This window comes from Camelus ferus, chromosome X (genome assembly GCF_009834535.1).
Source record: "Camelus ferus isolate YT-003-E chromosome X, BCGSAC_Cfer_1.0, whole genome shotgun sequence".
NCBI lineage: Eukaryota > Metazoa > Chordata > Mammalia > Artiodactyla > Camelidae > Camelus > Camelus ferus.
Window position 1 is genome coordinate 61136379 of NC_045732.1, and position 7809 is coordinate 61144187.

Here is a 7809-nt window from a genome sequence, read left to right on the forward strand (position 1 = left end):
TTGATAGCTATCAGCTGCAGCTGTCCCCATGGTATGACCTGAGGGAAGTTCAAGATGGAGAAAAACAGGACACCGGTCCTAGGTAGTTAAGATGTACATCTAAGGAATAATTTCAGTGAGCCCAGAGGCTTGTATTTTCCCCTACATAGCAAGGCACTAAAATCTTTAACTTGAGATGTCTAGTTTTTGTGATTAGGAGTAATCTTTTCATGTTTGACTACATATATATACAAATATATATATGTATATATATATATATATATATTTACTTTTTTTGGTCAGTAAAACTCCTTTATATCCTGGCTCCTCCCTTACCTCCTCAGAGCTCTCTGACAGGCTGTCTCCTGCGTTATAGTCCTCAGTAAGGTCCCCGAATAAAACATAACTAGCAACTTTTAGGTTGCGCTTTTTTTTTTTTTTTTTTCCCAGTTGGCTCTACCCACCAGCACTTGCTACAGTGCCTGATAGTGGTCCTCGATAAATGCTCCTTAATAAATGCTCCTTGAATGGGTCGGAAATGGGGCTGGGGATAATTCCTTTTCAGTATTGCCTTATTTACATAAATATTATTGATTCAGCTTTTTCATTTTCCTAAAGAGGTAACAAGTTAGGAATGCCAGAGGGCCCATTTTAGATCACGTCAGATCAGATCACTTCAATGTAAAAACAATAAAAAAACAAACAAAAATGTATAATGTCTCGCCGTTTACCCAGAATAAAGCCAGGAGTCCCTTACAGTGGCCTGCAAAGCTCTTCATTGTCTGTCTCTTCCACTGGCACCCACTACTTCCTGCCCTCAGTTGCAATTCCCCTTATAGACTTTACTTTTTCTTTTAGCCACACCACAATGATTATCTTCTAACTCATGATAAAATAGACTTTTATTGTTCTTATTGTTTATTGTCTGTCTCTTCCCGCTAGAATGTAAACTTCATTAAAGCAGGGATCTCTGTCTTGCTGTACACTGCAGTGGTCCAAGTTCTCAGGTGCCTGGCGTATAGAAGGTGTTCAATACATATTTATTGAATGAATGAATGAATGAATGAACAAATAAATGAATGTAAAAAAAATAGTAACTATCCCATGCCGCCTTCTCTTTTCTCTCTATTTTTCTCGAGAATTGCGTTCTGTACTTCCAATAATTTCTCTTTATGCTCTTTCCTGTTATCATTTAAAACTGCTTTAGAAGGCATACTGCATGCTGGGAGAAATGAAAGATACCATTTAGAGAGAAAAAATTAACATTTCATTTTCTATTTTTGACTTTATAAATCATCAAAATAAAACAATCCACAGGGGGGTAGATTTACCTTGCTTCAAATTTGAAAATGTGAACAAATGGAAATTGAGTTCTTTTGAAGCCGCAAGCTTATCTACAGTTTTTCACATTACAAAGAGGCTCTATCAAAAGCTTTAGGATTCAGCATTCCACACATCAATTGTCTTCAAACTGGGGTACATGTGCCCTTGGATGTATATGAAGATACTCTAAAAGGTACTCTGACATCAATAGTTTTAAAAGAATCAAATTTCAGATTTCAACTAACAAATTCTCTTTGTTAAAATTGTTATAACAAAAAGAAGATGTCATAGAGGTTTTTCTTTATCATCATGTCTCTTGCATTTCCCCTTCTGTTTACAGAAGAAAGACAGTCCTCACGTACCAGGGATCTTGCTTTGGGACACTGCCTCAGGGTATAATGCATTTGGGGTGCCCAATAAAGGAATCATTTTAAAGATTTCTGTTGAGAAAGTAAATGATTGTAAAGCCTAAGCAATAGGTTATTTTGCAAACCAAATAGATTTCAATTTTTTTGCTTTTGAATGAAATCGAAGTTGAATATAATCAGATTATCAGATAATAGATCATTAAAATTCTTTTTGATGGTACATCACTAAGTAACTGGGAAGAAGTTTAAATAATCGAGTAACAGTTCTGTAACAAACTTCTTTCCACCCCCATCTCCTTGTATAAGATAAATTTTTCTCATTGCTTATATTTATAAATAAAAATAAAAATATAATTTACTCTGAACCCTGCAATAAGTAATACTCGTCTACAAATCCATGTGCTAATTGAAAATATTCTCCATTCATTGCTTTAAGAGAGGCACTTGCAATAAAATTTTACTTTTTATGATTAATAATTATTCTTAAAAAACTGTTAGATATTTAAGTTGTTTTGATCAATTGTGTATATCTAGTAAGTGTAATCATAACTCAGTCTAGAAGACAAATTTTAACACTTATAACCTCATGATCATTTTATATTAAACTAAATATTAATTTATATTCATATATAGTAGGGTGAAAAATAAGACTTTCCAGCATAAAATACATTTTATTAGGATAAAATTCAGTGAGTAAAGTAGAAAGAAATATGAATTCAGGAAGAAAAATAAATGATGCAGATGTTTTTACTTTTAAAAGCTTGTGCACGTGTTTTTAAAAGTGGATTCTGAAAGCATCGAATTGCTATAGTAGTTAGAATCCATCAGATACATTTAAAAGAGGGCTGTAACTATTTTATTTTAAAATACTTTTATTTACAATATGTTGAAAATTATATTTTTGCTGCTATTTAAATATATGGTGAAAAATTATACATGTCACCTATAAAAATATGCAAGGAGGGATGCCTATTTTCAAAATTATTTTGCAGGCTATGTGAACAAAAAAGGTAAGATTCTTTTCGTATAAAAAGGAGTGTGTTTTCAGCTTATAGTCATGGGCTCAGATAGCAGCTAATAAGGCCAGGTATATCTTCCTGACCTAACCACCGTATCAATGATAACAGACAGAATGGAGTGCTCTGTTTATATTTGTACAGCAAATCAGTGAGACCATTACAGCCAAATTCATATAATCAGATACCATAAAGGTTGAATGTTGACTAACAAGTTGGCAACTATCTGATTCAGTTGGCTCATTAAGATAACAGAAACAGTCAAACCAACCTTCTGTGCTTTGGTCGTTTCAGCCCTTATAAAGAGCCTACGAACTGAGTTGACAAATCACTTTCAACCCCTTTTTCTAACAAGGTAGGACATTAATTAACATAGTTTTGACTATTTATCCATATATATTACATTTTTATTGAATATGGTTGCAGATACTGATTTTCTTAAGTGCTTAAAATTAGCTCTTTAATTTTTAAAAATTTTTTAATAAGGGGAGATAATTAGGTTTATTTATTTATTTAATGGAGGTACTGGGAATTGAACCTGGGACCTCATGCATGCTAGGCACTCACTCTACAACTGAGCTTTACCCTGCCCCCTAAAATTAGCTCTTTAAATGCAACTTCTTCTGATTCATGGAATACAAATCTCAAAACACTGAGTCCAACTTTTAATTCCAGGAGGAGAAATCACTGAAGGAGTATCACTTTTTTCTTTCTCCTTTCCTTACATCTTTTAACAAACTTTTTATTAAATGTCAATTGCAGGTCAGGCACTTCTGTAGATGTTTGTGTAGGGGCATGAGGGCATGATCAGAGAGGTACGTAAACACTCATATAGAGTTACTGCACTCATGGGGTTCAGAATATTGGGTAGAAGTTAAGAGACACGTACTTACAAACAGATGATTCTAGTCCAATATGAAAGTAATCATAGAGATGAAATAAGCTTTAGATGGTTACTGTTGACTATGAAAGTTTTATTTTACCTAAACCAGTGGGACTCAATCCTAGTCTACTGAACTGGGACATGCCAGCTCTATTAAAATTATTTAAGGCACTTTAAAAACTATAGATTCCTAGCCTCCACTGCCATTAATTCTGATTCCGTATGTCTAGAATGGGGCTTTCAAATCTGTGATTTTACTGCTCAGCTAAGTTTGACAACCACAGACCTCAAAAGGACAACCACCATTTTTTACAGTATGTTTGACATCGGCTTCCCATGATGCATTGGGAATAGTATCCACTGAACAGCTTTTTCTATCACAAAGTACTATAGAATTAGTGACCTGAGAAGGAAACACATGTTTTAACAACAGCTACCAGTTCTCATTTACTATAAGCCAAGTGCTGTTCTTAGCATTTTACATTCATCAATTTACTTGAAGTCGACTTCCTCATTTGAGGAAATCAGGAACCAGTGAGATTAATTAACCTGTCCAAGGTTGCAAAGCTAGTAAAAAGAGGAGTTGGGATCATCAACTTGGCATTCTGGGTCCAGAGTCCATACAACTGCACTAACCTGCCTTTCATTTATCATGGTACTTTCTTGAAGTCTCTTTGTCTTTCTTTGGCAAGCATTACAGAATGAAAACCAAATGCATTCACATAGGTCCTTGGCACTTGCTCAGATTTTTTTCAGTTCTCTTTCGAGAACTTCTGTCTTGACTTTGTTAGAGTGCTCTCATTTATTAGACTGTTGTTCCATTTGAAAAGCATACCTAAGAAGTTTCCTTCATTTAAAAAAATCGCAACTGTAATTATTTCATTTCATTAAAGTTTGTCTCTGTAAAGCTTTGAAAAATTTAAAAACACTCAACTATAGCAGGAAGGGTACAGCTCAGTAGTAAAGTATGTGCTTAGCACGCACGAGGTCCTGAGTTCAATCCCCAGTACCTCCATTATAAGAAAAAATACTCAACCATATATAAAATCCATTGCTCAGATCCATTTAATTGTTCATCTATGCACCCATCAGCTTATCATATTGACTATTGCAGCAACATTTTATGTTCTGAAATATGTTCATGCTAAGCCAGAAGGCCTTGACTGAAGGTTAGAGAAATAATTTGTTGAATTTCAACATTATATGCACCATGTAAACAATGTTGTCAAATATTGATTTCCTGTATAGCATATAAGAAAGTTGAAATTGTACAATTATCACTGAAGAGCGTTTTGAATACCAAAAGGATCAAAAATCATCAACTTATAGAAAGTAGGAATTTAAGTGTAACTGGACAGGTACCAAAAGTCAGTATTTGAAAGAATCTTGATACTATCATTCACACCAAGGCACAAACCAATAGCAAGCAGGGGTGGGATGGTTGAGTGAGTGGCATTCATTTGTCACTCCCTCTCCAGGTCTCTCAATAATGTAGCTTTATGATTAGTTTTGGGGAGAGAACTGTCCTCCGTTAACGGAGATTCTATGACTAGCAGTTAACTCTAACACTTTTCCCTCATTTTTCTCTCCGAGTAGCACAAGAAATTAGAATTGTGGATTCTTAAAACAAAAGTGTTAAAATTCCAGGAATACTTAAGAGCACAATGAGCTCTATGTGGTATATGAGAGTGGAATGTGGTGCTTCATATAAGAAGCTAAAATATACTATCTCATCTGTTTTCACTATCTCTCTACCCAGAGGATCGACAGAAGAGATTCATTATGGGTTCTTGTCCTCAGGGTTTCGGAATGTAGTCCCAGTGTGTTTTCTTGGTTATAGGTGAGCTTTTGCAATTTTATTCCCTTTTCTCTATCCCAATGTAACTTGGAGAACTAATTTGAGAAAAATAGATACTATTCACAAATGACTTCTATTTATTTACAAAGCGTGTATTTATTACCTTTTGGGTGATATGACAATGTCACACTTCAAAGAAGGCATATAATTAAACAGAGAGAGTAGCTTCTGGGGAAAGGCTGTCTGGTCTCAGCATTGCAGACTTAGAAAAATGATTTGGCAGTAGCATTGAGAAGGAGCGCCAGCTCTCAGAAGCATACCTGTATTAGTCAAGTTCACACAGATATCAGAATTCCCATTTATTAATTTACAATGAGAAATGAACTGTCAGGTAAAGTTAATGTTAATATTAGCTGACCAGAGCGTTCTGTACCTGTGGGAAAGGTAACATAGGGTGCCAAATTACTATCAGAAGTTTGCTTAATGAGTACGGAATCAGAACAGTGGGAATTTGGAAATCCTCAGAAACACCAGATAAGTTGACTGGAGGTACTCTCACCCATTTTAGGGACACATTGCCAAGGAAACATGGCTGCTCCAGTCATCTTAGCCAAGAATCTCGCTGTCTTTAAATAGTGAGTGGAAATTTCTGCGAGACATTTCCTTCTGTAAATCTTTGTTTTCATGTTTCTGTGGCTCACTCAACTCCTTCTGGTTCACATCCCCCCCCCCCAAAATGTATGTGATATGATTTATTAAGGTTTTACTTCCAAAATTACAATCACGTTTTAGTTCTCCCTTCCTGAGATTACTCCCAAATTTCCTTGATTAGAGTGTTAATTTTTTTTCCATTCAATTTCATCACATATTTGCGATGTCTTGGGTTTTGTCTAGCGTGGTTGGCCATATCTATTGTGAATGGATTTTAATGGGATGAGTATTAGAGGCTAAACCTATTTTCAAGTTATTTCTTTTTTTGTTTTACCATTCATGTATTTATTCCACAATTAAAACAAATCATAATTTAAAGCCATAACATTTTTAAAAGGTAAAGGAGAATTTGTGTCACAGCTGCATTAATAAAACAGACATTGGCCTAAAGTGCAACACTAAACAGGTGTTCTCTGTTCCCATGGTGGAATAAATATGTTAACAATTACACAAAAATTTTCACTAAAGATCTGAGATGATGCAAATAACTGCCCGATGAACAGAGGCAGGTTGCAAATAATTTCTATTAACATTTTACTGTTTAAGATGGAAAAATCCCCAAGGTGACTACTAACTCAAATATCTCATTTCATGTGCCTGGCCTTGGCTTCTGTCTTCCTTCCTCAGTCACATCCAAATCCAGAAAGGCTTCTCCACCCCATGCTCAAAACTCCACTGGTAGTCCCCAAGAACCTCAGCACAGACTGCCATTAATGAGCCTGTGTGCAACCTTCATTCAGAACCTCCAGAAAAATCAGGAGCCGAAATGCGGAGGGCAGCATTCATTTCTTTAAACAATGGTTTTAGCTATCGAATGAGCTCTGACAGACCATGTGCATTTTATGAACAAACTAAAATATTGTCTTAATATCTTTCTATTTTCATGAAAAATGTTAAGAAAGGCCGTTCAACTAAAAACAAAATTTACCGAAATAAAATGAAACATGAAAATTCAAAGGGTTTATGCCAAAAATCAAACCAGTCCTCAACAGCCTAACTCTTTTGTTTCTGGGCCATGTAGAGGGAGATCAGGCAGTAGATGGGCCCTCCCACCATCATTGCCATGGTGGTCCTGTGAAGCATTTGGTCAGGCAGGCCTCGTTTCAGGTGGATGGGCACACCGTCAGGTTTCTGGAAAAAACTTTTGTGTCTCTGGAACTTTGTTTTTCCAGCATAATCATATGCAGTCGAATTGGAACTCAGTTCAGTTGGTGTGGCAAGTATGCTAGGCGGTGCTTCTTTGGAAACCACAGGCGTTTATCCCTGAGGGCTATAAGCATCGGAAGCCCATGCTCCTGGTAATTTCTGCGTGAAACCGCTAAACTTGCAATACACGTCGGCGCCTATTTTCAAGTTACGCAAGAGTGTCACACTGTACTAATATAAACTCCTTGAGAGCAGAGTCGGCCACCTACCACAGTACTAACACAACGCCTTTCATGTAATAGATGCTCAAAATGTGTGCTGTTGAATGAACCTCACCCTCCATGGACTAATAAAGACTAATACCTCATTTACTAAGAAGTCAGACGTCTAGATTCCATATTTTCCACCACGTAGTTGAAAACCTGATTACAAGCAAAAAAGGTTGAAATGAAGCAGGAATCGTCTGCCATAAAGGTTCTGTAAAGTAACCAGGAAAGGACCATCCCAGGTCCTCACTCTGAGTATATTTCTTGCAGAGTCCCAACAACACTGACCAGCTCATTTCACAGCAGTGTTTTGGAAAAT

General features: G+C 36.0%; 1 pseudogene; it reads right to left on the reverse strand.

Annotated features, from left to right (window-relative positions):
- Positions 1-7071: 7071 nt before the first annotated feature.
- Positions 7072-7567, reverse strand: LOC102519603 (annotated as a pseudogene).
- Between the last annotated feature and the right edge of the window lie 242 nt (positions 7568-7809).